General features: G+C 41.5%; 1 protein-coding gene across 1 annotated transcript in view; it reads right to left on the reverse strand.

The window, feature by feature from the left end:
• dscamb (Down syndrome cell adhesion molecule b) overlaps positions 1-16,934 on the reverse strand; it is a 172,443-nt gene extending 155,509 nt beyond the window's left edge. Inside the window, exons 1-2 of the mRNA XM_049577356.1 lie at positions 16,859-16,934; positions 15,700-15,758 (exon numbers count right to left, since the gene is read on the reverse strand). The gene's annotated coding sequence lies outside the window, so the exon portion shown is untranslated. The remainder of the gene's footprint in view (positions 1-15,699; positions 15,759-16,858) is intronic.
• Positions 16,935-19,291: the final 2,357 nt, after the last annotated feature.

The raw sequence follows: 19,291 nt of genomic DNA on the forward strand, positions 1-19,291 counted from the left end.
GAGAGTCCCCTGTAGGAATGGAAATCTACAAGGACATCCAATGACGCACGTTTTGCGTTCATTTAAGTGCGTAAACGAGGCTTTTATTTTGTTTAATTCAAATCACACCTTTAAATTGATTGAAGTGGTTTAACAAATGTGTGGATAGGAGACAGAAAAGGCAACATTTTGTCAGTGGTTGCAGAAAATACAGGGTTAAACTAAAGCATCCCCCACCCCAAAGGCGCGCATACACACACACACATACACACTCCATACCGCCTCCCTCAACCCCGTAATCCTCCACCACCACCACCACCACCACCCCTCCATTTTAATGCCTGCCTTGAAGTCAAGGGTGTAGCTGTAGTAGGGAGAGGGAGCCTGTGGGCCTGTCCACAGAGCCCGGTTACACTGAATGTGATATAACCAGCAGGGCAGTCTGCATCTCATTCTCTATTCCACATGACAGAATATACTGAAAGTGAAATCCTGTTTATTTACCCCGGGATACTCATTTTCTCTTCTTATATCTGGACCGAGGAGAGGGTCTTTACAATTCTGAATGTGTACAAGGGAAAATAAATAGAAGAAAACAAGGTGTGTGTGTGTGCATCACATACTCGGTCTGCCCTCATTTTATTCCTGGTGATATAAATGCTAAGCTCAGGTTTCTATGTCTGGGTGTACAGTTGTTGGATATATGTTTGGCTTAAAGAGCTAATTAGTAATGGGTTTGGGAAAGACGGAGGCATGACTCTACTTTCTCCTGGTGTTTTGATCGACTCATTTTTTTCCATCTCTGTTTGTCGACACTATCTGTCCACTTGTCTGCCTGTCTCTCTCACAGTGTTCACTCCAGTGCAGCAGACAAACACTGCTCTGCATTTGCTGAAGTCTGCACCAGAACACACTGTTCTAGCTTGCCTTAAAATGGTATGGCTCTCTCTCTCTCTCTGTCTCCCTCTACTATTATTTTTACACTTGTTTGTATTCAGCAATAGCACAAATTAAATTGTTCTTTCATCACAGATGTCCTCTTTTTTAACTACTGTTACACCGAAATGTGTGTTTAATTGAGTAAGAGGATCACTTTACTTACTTTTTTCCCCCCTAAGCCGTAAGATAAACCCAAACAAGTTGAAGTCTCTGTAGCGCTGAGGAAAAAACATGGGTGAATCAGGGCAGTGGGTCAGAGATCCTGCCTGTCATTTAGAGTGGATTAGGAGCGCCGTGCTTGTGTTTCAGCTCGGGATTCTTGGCATGGATGGGCAAGTAAGTTCATTAGCAGCAGCAGACTGTGAGATATGATCATTTAAGAGGGAGGATACTATACCAGGCTGCAAATTTGTTTTTCCTCACAAGATCCACACTCTGCCCTTCAACACTACCCAGTTGCATTTTATGTACTGAACATTTACGTCACAAAGGCTTCATCTTCTACTGCTACGGAACAATTTTAGTGGAGGAAAGTGAATGTAAAGCACTTTGCTTAAGGGCACCTCTGTATTTTTAATTTCCTTGTCTGTAAAGTCCAAGGACCACATGTGTGTACATGGTGCCAAAGGAAAAGACGATTCATGCCTGACAGGTAATCAAACAGAAGTACTGCAGTGGTAGTTTTCCTTGGTTTGGGGGTTTTTTTGTCACTGAAGGTGACATTAACAGCCAGCAAAGACAAACTAAACCCAAAGAGGGAGGGAAAAAGATCTGACTGTGGGCTCAAGGGATTGGGAGAGGAGATCCGTGGAATTAGAGGGTGCCATCTGACATTTTAGGGGAAATGAGGTATTGGTATAATCTAGTTCAGCAAACAGGATTTTATGAGAAGCCGAAATTAAAAATTTGGGAAAAGAAACAGAATGAGTAAAGAAATGCAAATGAAAAGGTTATATTTGTTTGCGTGGGATGTGGAGACTAATGCTACCACAAACAGAACAATCAAGCCCAGAGTCATTTAAGCAGAAAAGAGGCGCGGTGGCTCTTTTCACCCCGGCACATAGGCCAGGGTAACGTTGGCAGGAGGGGGCTGCGTATTGTGTGTACAGTATATACACACACTCACATCACTGTACACACACTCCATACGTGGGAGTTGCCCAGTATAAGCAAAGTTTCACAGTGTGTGTTTGACAGCAAACACAGAGTAACATCAACACTGACCAGATGACCTTACAACGACCAAACGACAGCAGGTGTCTGATAGTTTCTCAAATTAGTGATATTATAGGTTGAGAAAAACTATATAATTGTGCTTACATGAGTACAGTACTGTATGTGTGATTCCTATCTGATCCATATATAGTGTCTAGTGTTTGGTTAGTGAGGGTAAATTGGCCCTTGACCTTAAAACTGTAATTATAAAATAATTGGCTCCTTCTCTATAGCCACAAATATCTAACTCTGTGAGGGAAGCACATGCATTAAGGTGCAGTCTCTTTCCTGACACCCAGAAAATAACAGGAACCAGCCTGATGAAAACCAAACCAAACATTTCTTTTGTTTTATACGTATTATATCAACATTTCTAAGTGATGTAGTTCTGATTGCATGTATATGAGCTGAGTTTCTCATCAGGAGGTGGAAGCGATAGTGGATAGTGTGACACCTAGGTGAGACAGCTGCCAATCAGCAGACCACTGTTTAAGACCAGTGACATGTCCAGCCATGTTTGTGGTGACCGAACTGGTAACCACAGCATTGCCACAACATAAAACCCAAAGTTGAGACAAAAAGAAACATAAAGTTTTAAAATATCTGCTACATAACACATGTAAAACTTCAGCATATGAAATGTACAAAGGCAGCATTTATCCTGGCGACTAGGCTCCAAGAACACACAGGGACACATGCAGTTTCAGCATCGTAACACAATAAGCTTGGTTGTAATTTTGGTGATACAAAGATCATATTTAGCCGACTGCGCTGATACATACAGATCAAATGTTTCTGTTGGTGGCACACAGGGACTTCCATCTTTATGGAAAACAGGTGCTGGTGTTTACGCCTTACACCCAGCAGACAGCTGTACAACAGAACAGGCTACTTGTGATGTGAAAGACAATACCTTGATTTTCACTCTGAAGACAAGAGCTTTGACCTTGTGACCAGTGGGCTGAGGTATCCAGGGGTAAACCCCCAACAGATTATATTCTGGCATGTAGGCATATGTTTTCAAAACTAATATTTACGTCTCTATGGGGATAATGGAAATTAATGTCACTGATACATTAAATTGAAAGCCCATAATGCTTCACAATCGGTATATCAGAGTGTGGAGGGGCACTCACGTTTGTCAGGCCATACCTGTGCCATGTAACTTAAATATAGACTATGCAGGATTTTCCTAAAAAAAAAATATAGTCTTGTACAAAAGTAATCTCTCTAAATCATCAATTATGACCCACTAGAAGTGTGCAACGGTGTATTTTTCTGCAGAGACTCTGCCCTCTGTTTGTATTTTCTTATTATTTTGTTGTGTTCAGGACGTTTATGGGCGTGTATCCCCACAGCACACAGGTGATGTCACCACCCCTTGTAGAAAGGTAGCAACCAGGTGCCAGACTGTATAGGCAACAGGCATCAGAGAGGAAGCTATGAAAATTGTGGATACAGCGTTGAATAAAGTCAAATATAGTGAGGCAAAACACTAAGCAGACAAAGCTTGTTCCAAAACAAGTAAATCTGGGGTTGGCGTTCACTTTCCCTGATAGTAACTGACAATGCCCGCATAGCATACCTTTAATCACTTCAAGAAATACTGCGGTAAAATCTATCTTTCTTTATTGCGTAGTTTGTCATTGTGGTTCAATATAAACCCCAATGACAACAGGTCATATTTAGATATATTACATGATACAAGCCTAGAACATGGCCCTAGTAACATAATCCAGTTTGTCCACAGTCATGTTTTGAATATGAGTTGAGACGATTTTTGGTGGGGTTTGGCTTTACTGTCTGGGTAAGGGGGGAGGAAAAGGGTGTAGTTCATATTAGCCCCCCAGCATGTTGCCTAAACAGTAGTAAGTGAATGTGACAATGAGGCCCCCGGGCTGCTGCAGACAGTCTCGGCCTTGCTGTGTGGCCATGCATGCGTGTCTGTCTGTGGGTGTGTTTACATGTGCCACCATGTCTGTGTGTGGGTACAAGGAAGGGAGTATAGCACATATGAGACGATTCATGAACACTGCTCACCCCGGGTCGTGACTCCTCTGACTGTTACACTCACACTGGCATGGGATCGGTGCTCGGTGCTCTTTATTTTACTGCCAACTTCATCATGAACCATAAAATATGACATTAATCAGAGTAGTGGTCGCAGTTATATCAGCGGAAGTTGCAGTATTTTAATTTATCCCACATGGCAATGTAAGAGCTACAATATAATGTGTGAAATCATTCTGTGTAAATGCTGTCAATAACTGAAAGTGAATTAACTTAAAGGGTATACTATGCTGGATTCTCCTAAAAACAATGTATAGACTCATACAAAAGCAATCCCAATCTCAGTCATCACTTATGACCCACTATAGGTGTGTGGCATTGTATTTATCTGTAGAGACTCCACCCTCTGCCTGTATTTTCTATGTATTTTGCTTTGATCAGGATGTTTTGGGTGTGGTCCCCCACCAATAACGGTGTGCAGGTGAGGCTGATATTTAAGAAAAAGGAAGCAACCAGGTAGCAGCAGCATGCATCAAACAGGAAGCTGTGGACAAAGCTCTTTCCAAACCCAGAGTAAATCTGAGGTTGTCTTTCACTTTCACTTATGCTGGTGAGCATCCAAGAAGAGGATGGGGGTAATGAGCAAGGTAAAGTTAGCCTGTTTTGTCTTGGACAGGTAGATACCGGTGGTCGGCTTAGTTAGCTTGCTAAAGTATCATCTTTTCCACTACAACAAATGTAAGGTTTCTACTATAGTAGCTTGCAGTGTAGGTATAAGTAATGCAGGGAGGAGGGGCCAACTTTGAATGTTGTGTTTAAAAACAGTGACAATTGCTGCATAGTAAACCTAAATATTAAGGGGAAAGCACATTTAAATCCAACTCTATAGTAAAATACTTGATTTGGATTCAATCTATGGTAAAACAAAGAAGATGTAGATAAATGGGTATTTTCATTTTGAAGCAACCAAGAAGAGGATTCTGGAAAATGAACTGCATCTTAAAATGGATCTAAAATAAAAATCATAATAGCTAGAAGATTTTCTTTTTGCAGCAGAAAACTAAGACTTCTGTTTTTAGTACCATCACCAAAACCCTTGGTGACGCCACAGCATTGTCCCATCATGACTGCTGTAGATTGCTGTTTATGTGATCCTGCTTAAAATCAATCTAAAATAAAAACTAGAATAGCCAGAGCATTCTTTTTTTGCAGCAGCAGCAGCAGCATAAAGCTTCACATTGTTGCTTGCGATGACATCATAACATTAAGCTACAAGTGGTCCAAAAGGCGGCGAAAAAGGTACGATTGGGGCAGAGAAGCAGGGCAACAGGGATGTCTGTTGTTTTTTTGTTTGTTTTTGTTTTGTTTTTTTTTTCAATTTTAGACACAGTTTCAATACTTTTATCAATCATTATGGTTTATTTACTTACATAACCTTTTACCTTACGTTGCACAGATTTTAGGCATTTTAAGCATTTGAAGGTAATTCAAGAAATGACATCACAATAAGCAAAAATACAAACATGTGCACTGGCGGACCATGTCTAGAGCATAGTTCAAAGGGTTAAGGGAACTTTATATGTTATTCAAAGCATTAATATGCAGCATCCAACAACTTTTGTAATGTAAGGATATAGCGGAGTAACGGCCTGAGAATAGTCCTGAGCAGGGAATGAAGTTATACTCCCTCTGTGTGCGTTATAATCAGAGCTTCTCTGTTCTTTGTTGTGGTAAGATGGTCCGACCACACGTGCATGTGAGTCCCTGTGTGTACCCTTGTGGTTTCATTGCTGGCGCTCTGCGTTGTGCTTATATGGCAGTTACTGCTAATATTGCAACATGTTGTCGCAGAAGCACAGTTAAAACAAGTTAACGTCGTTAGCTTTGTCAGCATTGTTGCCTTTGTTAGCGTAGTTAGCATTAGCAGCCACCTCCATGTTGACAGCCGTGTGCAGACAACTACGAAATCATATAAATGCTCTGGATACCGAAAAGAGCTCCTTTAATATCAGGGAGATTTCCTTAATCAATGTATTGGTGTTCCATCAGAGATGCACTTTAGGGATATGATATTATTATAAGGGTACTTTACTGCATTAACTTTGAGACATTTACGTGAAAATAAAACATAAAAATGTACCAAACAAACCACATAAATGACATATTAGCTTAATCAGTACATAGATAGTGTCTGGTCCTTGAAAAAAGGTTTGTATTAAATGGAAATTCAGGCTCCTTTGTCATAACAACAACTTACCCACCAACTGTGCTACAGCAGCTAGAAAGGTTTCCTCCACTGACGTTACTCTTACTGCTCATATCTCAGACAGCAAGTTAAATGTTATCATGACCAAAAATGATAATGGACAAAAATATGTGAACAATTTTGTTTAAAAAATGCTGTCAAATTCCTCTTTAGGTGTTCTTGGCCATTAATGTACATTCAGCATCAGGGAAAATGCTTAAAGGAGCTATATGTAAGAAATCTAAAGCAAATAGTCATAAAATCCTCCTAATATGTCACAGAGACTAAGGAATAATGTTCATATAACATACTGATCTCACCGACAACAATAGTACAGCCAGAATATTTGCATTTTAAAAAAAAATTTATGGTCCGCAAATCATGTTTGTGTTTTGAATTTGTGTTTTGGCCTGTTGCGCCACCCACCGCCATCTACCAGTCACGCAGTCAGTAGAGTCTCAGCATCAGTTACAGTTACGACTGAGCTACAGCAGCACGGCAAGCAGCATTGGCAGTGTTCCGGTACATAGCATGAGCAGCAGTCTCCTCAGCTGTATCCCGGCAGCAGCGTTAGCAGCAGAGAAGCCGGACTTGCTCGAACGGTCCGCTGGAAAACCGAAGATCAAGGACGCGGCGACGCGGCCCTGCCACGGCAGCAGCCTGTGGGCACACAAATCAGTCTCCAGCGTGCCACTGTCCAGCAACTTCGCATCTGTAGGGGAGGGGGGGCAGACACGACTCGCGGCAGTATTTTGAATTTGAGTGCAGTAACCGTTTTGGCCACATTCTTACATACAACGCCTTTAAAACACTGCTACCACGCAACTTCACCTTACACTCCATCACGTGCTGTCCTTTACCTGGCTAATGAATTGAGATCAGATAGGTAACAACACACAGTGCGCTTCACTGGTCATACTAATTACATCATAAGCTAAATCAAGTGCTTCTTGTGATTTATTGAAACATATTTCAACACTACTATGGTAAAGCCTCCATGTAATTCCATTCATTTCTGTTGTCGTTGCCAAAATATCAAAAATAATAGGAAGATAAAGCATATGTATCCCTCTTCATGCACCACACATGGTCATACACACACACACACAGGTTCCCCCGCCCTTCCCTGTCCCTCTGGCCGACCCTGTCCCTGGCGTGTGTGCAGACAGGCTGGGTAATCCCTCAGGATGGGGCCTCTTGTTTTGACAACTCCTGTGAAGCCCAGTGTCTCTTACAACAAAACACAGACTGGCCTATCATCAGCAAAATGTCAGCCCTCGGCTCACTCCTTCGTCACCCAAAGGAGGATCAGGTTGCCTTTACACTATGCGACCCATTAACTCAGAATAGAAACATTCTCAGCACCGGTATAATGATCCCCTTTGTTTGCTAAGACAATGACATTGATAAGAGACAAGTCGCGCTCGTGGCTCCTGATAGAAGTGTGTCTAAGGTTACATGTTGCCAGGGCAGGAGTGATGTGGCTCCTAAACAGAGTTCAGGGTGGTGTACTCTTACCCTCAACTGGTCCCAGTGGGATGAAAAGACACCTGCAGGTCAATCAGCATCAGGACACATGCACAATCTTTAAATTAGGACTCCTATAACAGGGTTTAAGAAGTGAGCATGTCAAGGGGACTATTGACGAAATACTACAGAGGAGATGTGTTTCTGTGGAGTTCAGCAGAAAGAGTAAAGCAGTGAACTTCTGATGTTTGATTACTTTCTCTGGGGGGCACTCACATCAAACGTGAACTCAATGCGCTGCTTGATGACGTGGATAAAAGACATGTACTCTTAGAAATGTAACTTCAGAACTTTCCACGATCAAACAGATTGATTTTAACTTCTAAATTCATCTCTTGTGTAATTCTGATGAGAAGGTCGACAGTTAGCCTAGCTTAGCACAAAGTCTGGAATCTGTATTCAGTCTTTATGCTAAACTAAGCTAACTGGTTTCTGGCTGTAGCGTCACATATAATGGCTCCGGCATGCTCCGTGCGGTGGGTGTGTGCACTGTCCACGACAATTTGTGTCTTCATATGTTACGCTCCATTTACCTCAAGTCAAGGTCGGAGCTGGGAATGACATCACACACGAGCTGATCGTGCTCCAGTACAACAAGTCAGAAAACCGGAATGTTGTTAGTAATACCAGTTCAAGCCAGGTTAGCCATTGTTAGCAATATCAGTTGATAACAACACACTACACTGTATTTTGCACATGCAAACACCGTAGCAACGGTCCACTTCTATCAACAGATAGAAGTCGGACGGTACTGTGTGTACGACTGTTGTACTGAAACACAAATAAGACAGACTACTGTTGATGTGCGGAGCAGCTATTTTGGATTTTGTGGTAGCGGTTGGTGAGGTTCCTTCAACTTTCTGAGTCAGAAATCCGACTTCAGGGGGCATTTCAGTTGAAATTTCTGACTGGGAACTCGGAAATTCTGACTTCCCAGTGCAAATGGAACGCACTCCCTCAACCCAAACTCCCGTAACTCTGTCTCTGACACTTTCGACCAGTCTGCAGCGAGCAAATAGAGAGGCTACTGTAGAAGATGAGAGCAAGAAAAGCTGAATGTGTTGGTTCTTAGTTCAAACTTTAATAGTGGCTGCATGTTGCACTGGTTTACAGGTGCTCATTTGTTTGTGAGACCCATGCAAGAAGCATGCAGTCGATTCAAGAGTGGTATCTTGTCAGCTCTCAGCAAGAAACTAAATAAGCGCATTCCCCAAACTGTTGAACTATGCCTTTAATTTCTGTCTTTTAATTGCTAACTCTAATTTAGACCCTAACTCACATGACAGGATTTCAAAGGAAAGACATTTCTGTATTACAGCCCCGCATTTCCTGAATATTGTATTTTAACCTATAGGACTCCAATTCCACTCCACAGAATGGACCACAGCACATGCACGACAGTAACCTTTTCCCATCTCCCTCTCAATTCATGATACCAACACCCCAGCCTGCTACAGCAACCCCAGCCACTTTCCCATTGGTTAGCCCCAAGGCACAGAGGAGCATATCTGTAGCCAACCTTGACGTGCTAAACTAGGACGCTGAAGGGGACAGAAATGGGAGGAGAGAAGAGGAGAGGCAGGGGAGCGAGCGAGAGGAGGAGGGATGGAGGGGGGCGAATGAAAGGCTGCTGGAAGAGTGGCAGAAATACGGAAGTGAGGATGGAGAGATGATGGAAAAGAGGGGATAGAGAAAGAAGCCGGGGAGAGGGAAGGGAGTGAAGGTGGAGTGTGTAAGTAAAAGGAGGGAGAGAATAGGGTGGGTTTTGATGATTTGTACTCTAGCTGCATATGCGCCTGGTCTCCATCTCCTCCATTCTCTGCTTGAAAACTGGAAAAATCAATAGATCCACAGTCTAGTGTATCCCCACATGAACTGGATCATTAAAAATATATAATCAAACACCCCACCGTCATTTTTCATCACTATTACCATCATCACGTATCTGAACAGGCGCGGATATCAGTATATTACCAACATGGCTGTAACAATGTAATAACCCAATCAATGGCCTTCTAATTATTTCAGTGCCTCAGTTAATCGTCCAGTTAAAGCAGTCTTTCAGCCTTGACTCTGAGAATGGCACACGGAGACAGGCTGCTTGTTAATAAATGCACACAGCAGAACCGAAGCAGGGCTGTTGTAATAAGAATATCTGACTTCTCAGCTTCACAACTCAATCCAACTCAGGGTCGCAGTGTTGCCTAGTAACGATGGCACACTACTGACCTTATCTATGTGGTCATAAAAATGTATGAAGAAGCCCCCCCCCCTTGCCTTCCAACCTCCTCTCTCCCTTCGCTCAGTCCTTACAACCACACTACCACCCTCACAGCCCTTATCTCCCCCTCTCTGAGTAGCAGCTAGCCAGGGGGCAAGCACCCTCCATGCTCTCTTACCCCTGCCAGGGCAGCTCTGCGGTGGGTGTTATCTGCATGGGAGCTCCCCTCTCTTTTATTATGGAGGGGGGGCCGGGAAACATGTACACACACACTCGAGCCTTTTGCAAAATCACAATGCGCTTGTGTGCATGGTATGCTCACGGTACATGCACGCAGAGCACAACAGATACAGCACTAGTGGGCGGGTAGTGGGAGGCTGGAAGGATGCAGATTGCATGCTATGAAACTGATAGATAGCTGTAAGAACAGAGGGACACAGTCAAGCGCAAAGGAGACTCAATACCACACCGCAAGGTGAATCGGTGCACCAGCCTTCATGAGAATATTACTTCAGAGTGGAATTTTTGCTCTGCCTGCTGTGGGAGCAAAGAAACACGGCAGAGTGTGAGAAAATGTGCGTGATTGTATGAGACAACAACACAAATACAGTAGGCTTACGTCTGCAATGGGCATCATGAATACGCCGTGTTTGTGAAAGCAGTTTGCTCATGAGAGATGAGATGTATCTGATCTCTATCCACTCATGAGTCCTAACAGCCAGGTTCAGCTTTTCTAATTGGCTATCACCTTGGAGATGCCCATCCTAATGAGGAAACAAACTCCAGGTGTTGCACCTGATGTAACCCCTGAGAGTCACAGGGGGAGTGTGACACGTACTGTATACACACACACACACACACCTGCTCCATCTGTCTGCTCTACAATTAACACCGACAGGCCGTAATATGTCAGGATTTTCACCACAAAGTCAAAGCAAAGACCTGTAAACTGCTTCCGTGTCATATATTCAACTCTGGACTAGAAACCATGACCCAGAATCAGAAAGTTATTTAGTGCTGTGCAAACTGATTCTACACCAACAAAAATTTTCTTTATTTTGGCAAAATCTAAAACCAACTTCCACACCATAGCAAACACCTATATCTATCATTTTAGCCATTACAAATCGTAGAAACAGTCACACCTGCAACACATAATAGCTTCAGATGACCTCAGATGATTTTCACCCAGTGAAAGAAGCACCACAGTTTCCCTGAGGGCCTTGGGGTGAATACTAACTACGAACTATGTTGGCAAACAGCATCTCAATAACAAGGACGGCCACCACTCCCCTGCCCACGACTACAACTACATGTGGCACCCAGCGCATCAGGTGGGATCCGCGGTATTTGAACAAACACAGACGGCATATGTTTGTGTATGTAAGTGTTAGAGTAACTAGGGAGACTGGTGAGGGTATGAGTAGTGCCTTAAGGCGAGGAGCAGGGAGAAGGGGTGGCAGGGTTCCTGACTCCCACCGCGGCCTCTTTAGACTCTAGCCTCTATGACTCATCTACGTGTCACTAATGCTTTTCCTATGAATGAACAAACAGATACAGATACACTGCAGAGAGGCAACGCTACCACCACGGGGGGAAGAGTAAGTGTGAATAGCCTGTGAGACTAGCATGAGCCATCCTTAGTCATACTCCCGCCTGTCTAAGCAGTGAGAGTTGCCATACAGTTACAAGTAATTGATCTAAAAAAAAAAGAACCTAAAAAAACAAAATAAATCAAAACCAGCTGTCTTTTATATGGCTGGAAACATACAGTGTGGTACCAGGGAATGAGCAGTGATGTACCCACGCACCTGTTGTCTGGATCATCCCTCTCATCTTATTCAGGCTCTCCTCATTTGGGCTGCTCTCCTGCAGTAGCAGCTGTGAATATGTACACCTTGTTAGGGGGTTGACAGTTCTGGCAGAGGGAGAGACAGGGAAGTAGCTTGTTATGAAGAACAGGCTAACTATATGTCAATCCCTGCTATGCAGAGAGAGGAAACACAAAAACACACAAAGAATAAACAAGAGATCTTCTTTAAAATACGTAAACGTAAAATCCATCTTTTCATCTCAGCCTAAATGAATTAATAAAGCAAGCCACATTATATCAATTTAAATATTTGAATGTACTGAGTTAAAAGCTAATTGACCCCAGCCGCTCTGCTAATAAAACAGCATGGTAGACTGGATATCAAAATGAGATTTGCCTCGGAAACATGTGGCCGGCCTGCTCATTATGACCTGCCCCTCTGTAATCCCCATTTGCCGCTCATCCAGCTCTGTCATGCCTGTGCTGTAATTACACTGCATCCAATATCACAGGGAAATGCTAACAGATTCAGCAAATCTCTGATCAGCATTATAGACTTAGAGTGATTGGGACTGTCTGTGGGGCTGCTTATCACAGCCCTGTGTGACGCTATAAAAGGCCGAGAGCTGGGGTCACCAAAGAGGCAATATGGCTAATTCAATGCACAGTTTTAGGGTAAACCTGGCTCGTGTTTGACTGAACTTATGAAAATAATTCCTACTCGTAATGTAGTTCACTGTGATGCAAAATGTTTTAGCGTCTTTGCCGAGAGTTAAATGAGACGGTTCATACCACACTCATATGTACAGTGAATATAAGGCTACACCAAGCAGTTTGTTAGCGTTGCATAAGACTGTAAATGAGGAAACAGATAAAGTGGCTCTGTCTAAATCTAACAAAACCACAGGTTGTCATTATTACACTTTGGTTTGCGTACAAATCAAACAATTCAAGATATGAATTGTGTTATGTTATCTAAGGAGCTTTAGGATTGCTGCAAGGTGTATTTTGTTAGATGAGCCAAGCTCATAGAGTGTATAAAAGAAGTGGACATAGCCACCATGACATCACCCATTTATTTGTGGGCTACTGTTTTGGCATTTTTTGGCCTCTGCCATCTTGGGTTTTTTTGGAGCCTGAAGTTACCATATTTGGACAAGAGGGTGGAGCTGTGGTGTGTGGACTAGATCAAGAACCCAAGGACATCACTGTGGTAGCAATTTGTCTGTGACTAGGTAGCCTCACCCTAAAGCAGTGGTTCCCAACTGGTGGGTTGCAGTTCAAAAGCGGGTCACAGGAGCATTCTTACTGGACGGCAAGTGACTCAAACATGTAAAGTTTATAATAAACACACTTAAAACAAACTCACAACTTGGATTAATTTTTATGAAAAACCCTTTTGATTCTTTTGATTTGAGGACACCTACAGGGTAATCAAGGAATGGACTCATAATTTGAGGTGGCCAACAACCTGAAGAACTTCTATTTAAAAAAAATGAACTGCTGGGTAATAAGACAGGCGTTCATTTGTGAGAATGAGTAGCCACGCTGGGCTAACAAAAGGGACTGTGTGTGTAATGTAGACAAGACTCTTTTATCTGCTGTATGGCACTAAATTCTCACCACATGACAGGCTTACATCGCAGCTATCATGTTTGTAGCTCATATTCCGAAATAAGCATTTGCATAGCTTTGAGGGAAAAATAAACAGTATAATGTATGATGTACCCTTTAAAACACAAATGATGGATTCACTCACTTTAGGCCGTCACGCATCAGCTGTAATGCTGATATGAGTAGTCGATTAATAAATTAGTTGATTGACAGAGAGTTAATTGCCAACAGTTTTGATAATCTATTATTTAAGTTATTTATCAAGTAAAAACACAAACAGTCCGGTTCCTGTGTTTTATATAACTGTGTATTGAATGTATTGAATAGTGTATATTGAGAAAAGTTCAAGGTATAGGTTTATCTATATAAGAGAGGTGTCTCATTTCATGACTTATGGAGATGGGGTGGGATTTAATAAGTTTATACTTCCTCTCACTCCTTTTCAAATGTGTAAGTCAAAGTTACTATACACTGACAGTTGCTTTTCATTATCTGTAAATATTACTTTCTTTCTATCTGTCTACTTTTTTGTATGTTATGTTGTGTCTTTTTTTTTACATGTTTGAAATAAATATCAAATATCAAAATGTCTTTACTGTAAGTCTGGGATTATTGGTCAGACAAAACGAGACATGTCACCTTGAACATTCACAATTTCATTACATTTTATAGACTTAAAGATCAAACAATGATTAAAAATATTAGCTACATCCCTGGTCAACATTAGCATTAGCTGTAAAGAAAATCGTTTAAAAAATGTTAAAAATATGAGGTCACGTTTTCATGACTGCTGGAGTTTTTCCTACAATCTTTTGGAGAATAAAATATGAGACCTGCATTTTACTTTTACAGTTAAATATATCAGGATGTGTTAATTAGTTGACAGACAAAACCGATCAGGTAGCAGGAACACATTTAGCAGCTTCAAAATCAACACACGCAGCAGGTGTTAAATTAAACAAACCATCTCTAAAATCAATATTTGTAATAATGAGGCACCACAAAACAAAAGCCTTAAGATCTGGAGTTTATATCTGTGATTAGGTGGAGATGTGTGTGTCTGTTAAGGCAAAGGTGGGTGCGTACGAGACAATGCAGAGTGCTCTCCTTCTCTCTCTCATCAGCTGTAATGATCAGAGCTGTGAGGATTAAGTACCAATGTCCCAGTAAAGGAGCTTTGCACTGCCAAATGTAGGACCACTGGCTCTCCTAAGCTGCCTAATTTGCTCACACACAGAAGATGCTACAGCACCCACGGATTGGATTAAAGGCACAGGAATGGTGTGGAGTGCCTTGTTGTGGCCAGCAGAGGTACTGCAGGAGGAGGCTGCATGTACACATTAGAAATACTGAATCAACAGATACAACAGAGGCATGTTATCACAATATGACCAACAAGAAATGCTGCTGGGTGAATGAAAGTCGTCCAGGGGCTACTGTGCTATTTCTTGACCGAATCACTTTAGATCAACAATGAAAATTAATTATCATCATAACAGCTGTAACTTTTTCTTGATCTGGCTGATTAATGCACGCCTGATAAGAACATTAAATTGGTTCAATATCTTTTGCCATTTATGATACACTTGTGGCTCTGTGTGCACTAATGTAAACCAAATGTTTATAACTTCACAGGCCTCTAATTGCTGGATTCTTAAGTATTTTATTGTTAACCGAAGTTGGGTCATGAGCCAGAATCCCTCTAACCCAAGGAGGTAACACACATGATCAACCACTGGATTCAGTGTGTTTCATGGGTAACATCAGACAAACAAACAATGCATTCCTCCTTCCCCCTGTTTTTATACTCTGAGGCGATGGAAGTGTCTCAACGTCACAGGGAATAAGAAACAGGAATTGTGCTTAAATGGGTCATTCACAAGACCCAGTGCATGACAAGCGATACACCGGAAAGATGATCTTTTGTGGTCACAGTCTTTCCCCCATATTATTCAGGTTATTGTAACTCTGGTGATTAACTTCAATGGGAGCGAGACAGAGGGAGACATAGAGGGAGATAGGGTGAACATGTGATAGTGGAACTGTGGACTCATGAGGAATTCAGAGCGAGACAGTGGTTGTCTCTGTGTGGAACAGGCAGCATGGAGAAGGCCTGTGACATTGATCTCGCCTTACCACTGGGATCTTCTTCCTCTTTCTCTGCACTGTCAATGCAGCAAATGAGACTGTCTTGGCTGAAACACGCAAAGAACAAAAACCTCTCAGTTTCTCACTTGGAAATGCAGTGTGTTTTTTATACTTATAATCTATACAAGAGCTGGTATTATACCTCATACTGCAGGGGACAATTATTGAGATGGTGCTAGGGCGCAGATGCATTTGACTTCTGGCTGCCTTGCATTACTTTTGGATGACTTAATCATATGGAAACTAATTGATCTTCATGTATGGGCTGAGTTAAACACGCAATAAGGGTAAACGGGGAATTTAAAACACTTTTGCATCTGGCATTATTGATTTGATTACACTTTATTATCAGAAAATAATCTAAAATTTGTTGTGCATGCCTGGGAAAAAGCAACATTTAAAGCAACAACTAAACCATACCACAAAGGCCACAGCCTAAATCATATCAGACACTACCAAAAATAGATGCAGAGCGCCAAATATCTGAGTTTTTACTTTAGGTAGTGTGTTGTAATTGCAATTTGACTGAATTGGGATTATTTTGATTTTAATGGATTATAACTCATAATAAAAACTGCAAATATCATCATAATGAGCTTATGTTGATTAGTGTGCAATACTGAACGTTTTGAAATCTCAATGGGGTTTGTACTCTATATAATAAGAATACAAATACATGGATATCTGTGGGGATTGTCCTTAAAAATACCTCATAAATAAAACAATTATGAAAAAGAAATAAAATATGCACTTTTTAACATAAATGTCTTGGTAACATTAACACCTGTATTGAAACTGTAAAGCATGTAGACTAATACAGGTAAGAGATGAACAAAAAACATGTAGGACTGTTTTAATCACAACACAACTTCTCCATTTAATTATAAAGATTGTATAACTTATGGTGACTAATGTATATTAAGTCTCTGATGTAAGCACGGGGGAATTTCCTTTTCTATGTCACTGTGACTGAACACATTTAAAATACTAAAGTACCATTACAAGACAACCAAAGGCTGCAGGCGGAGGACAGAGAATTGGATTTGCACTGTAACTGCAGCCACATTAAGCGAAGAAAAAACTTTGGACAATACTTTTGTAACTCTATTAAATGATGACAGACACACACCATCAAGTGTTGAGTTACCTGTCCGGCGTGTTCACACCATTCACATCAATACAAGTTATGGTGGGAAGTTTTTCACACGCATGGTTGGTTAAAATCTGTCACCTGGCACACAGGAAGTGGAGCACACAGCAGCGTCAAGGCGGGAGAAATAAGACCAGTGAGTAGGCCGCTCTGCCTTCAAAATAAAAGAGTTTTCACAATACAAAAACACGAAATTGCATAATTTAATTCCGATAAAGTGCAAAATGTGAACATAATACACTGTACCCTAAATTATGAGGCAAACACGACAAGGTATTTTAGCAATGGTCAAAAAAAATTCAAGGGACTGTTCAATAGAGGGGGGAGGATGGGGTGGTGCAAAAAGGGGGAAGCATATCAAATGATTTTTTAAGCACTGGGTAGGGATTTATTTACTTATTTTTATGCTTAGGGTAGGGGCATACATTTTTAAATGGCAGTATTTTGTATTTATTTTACCGCCAGTTTTTAAAGATCTTGAAAAGTTGCCAAAATTACACCATTTGTCAAAGACAGAAACTGTAAAAACAGAACTTATCACTGGATTTTCAAACTTCAGAAAGTCCTTAAACATACTATGTTATTATATCATATATCATCATATATATATTATTATGGAACAGTGTTGGGCTTGTTACTCTAAAAATGTAGCCTAATATATTAGCCTACTCATTGCTTGTTACTCTTTTCAAAAGCAATAGTATGATTTGACTTATTACTCCCTGCCAACAGTGATTCGTTACACTACTCGTTATATTACTTTTCTGTTACGCCACATAAAATTGGTAATTAAACTAAAATTGAGATGTGTGCCTCTGTATGAATGTCAGGGTAACCGCTGCTAAGTGTGGAGCAACATGGAGCAACATTTCACCCATAACATATCCAGACACAAGCTTTATTACTTCTTTGTAGCCTGCAGATGTCCACAATTAAAATCCAATTTTGGTTGTTTAGCCAATGCAGGGCTACAGCTGATCTCCACGGCCAAGGAGGGCTCCCCTTTGGTGGGGCTTATTTCCTGGAGCTTCACGTTGTTGTTGTGTTGGACATAGTAGGTGTTTCAGGCCAGAGATTTAAGGACGTGTTTTTCACAGTTTTTCTACGACTACCTGCAGCAACAGTGTTCTTGTCATCTTTACACCTGACAGAATCAAAGTAATGGGAACATTTCAAGCCATTTAGGCAAGCATTTCTATCTTCCAAAAGAGTTTGCTGATTTGTGCCGTGCCTCTGCAGTGCAATGATTATGAAAATGAGTCCACCCCAGCATTTGTGTGTGGGGCCCATGTGGGTAGTAAATGGACATTCAAATTGACCTTATATGGGATTGTCCATGGGTTCCAAATGTGCCGTATGTGAATTGCCCACATGGGTGGGCTTACCCAGATAAGATTTCCATCTTTGGCCCATACCCACTTGGTACCCAGGTACTCCTACCATAACCTCGGTGGGGTCTACATGGGTAAACCCATCCATGTAGGCAACTGGCATGTGGCCAATATGGAACCTGTGGGCAATCCCTTAGAGGGCCCATTTTTCAGCCCCATTTACAACCAACATGGGCCCAATTTTATTAGTAATTAGTTACAATACTCATTACTGGGAAAAGTACTATTATTACTGTGCGCTTCTGTCAGAAAAAAAAAACATGACCAAATCAAAGGTTAAACTAGTGATATTTTATCAAAACCACGTTATTCTACATGTTTCATTTGAAATTTTGCCAAATGCATGTTTTTCTCTTCTTTTTTTCTTGTGTAACACAGTCAATTATAAAGTGGTAATATGTGTAACAAAGTCAAATGTACATTTAAAATATAGTATATATAGTATAGTCAATATATGGAACATTTGATACTCAGTTTCTGTACCCCTACGTTCACCTTTGGGCATATCTCACCCTTAAAGGGGTGTCTACCTCCTTGCCTCCTCAGGACCACGATGAATCCCTGTTGTGGGACCTCAACACTAGTCTCAAAATCAGTAAATGCCACCAGCGACTCTACTTCCTACGGCAGCTCAAAAAGTTTAGGGTCAGTCAAGCAGCCATGACTCACTTCTATAGGTCTGCTATAGAAAGCATACTCACCTTTTCAGTGCTTGTCTGGTTTGGTCACACATCCAGTCAGGACAAGAATTGTCTAGAAGGAGTTGTGCGCCGAGCTTCTAAAATCATCGGCTGCAGTCTCCCCTCGCTTACATCACTCTGCTCCACAGGAATAATCAGGAAGGCCAAAAAATCATAGCAGACCACTCTCATCCGGCTCACTACCTCTTTAATCTCCTCCCATCAGGCAGGCGTTACAGAAGCATTAAGAGCAAAACATCTCGCTTCAGAGACAGCACCTACCTCCAGGCCACAAGGCATCTCAATGTGCACTGTTAGCACTTTAAACTGTAAGCACTCTTGTGCACTTTTTGCTGAAT

The sequence above is a fragment of the Epinephelus fuscoguttatus genome, linkage group LG5 (assembly GCF_011397635.1).
Source record: "Epinephelus fuscoguttatus linkage group LG5, E.fuscoguttatus.final_Chr_v1".
NCBI lineage: Eukaryota > Metazoa > Chordata > Actinopteri > Perciformes > Serranidae > Epinephelus > Epinephelus fuscoguttatus.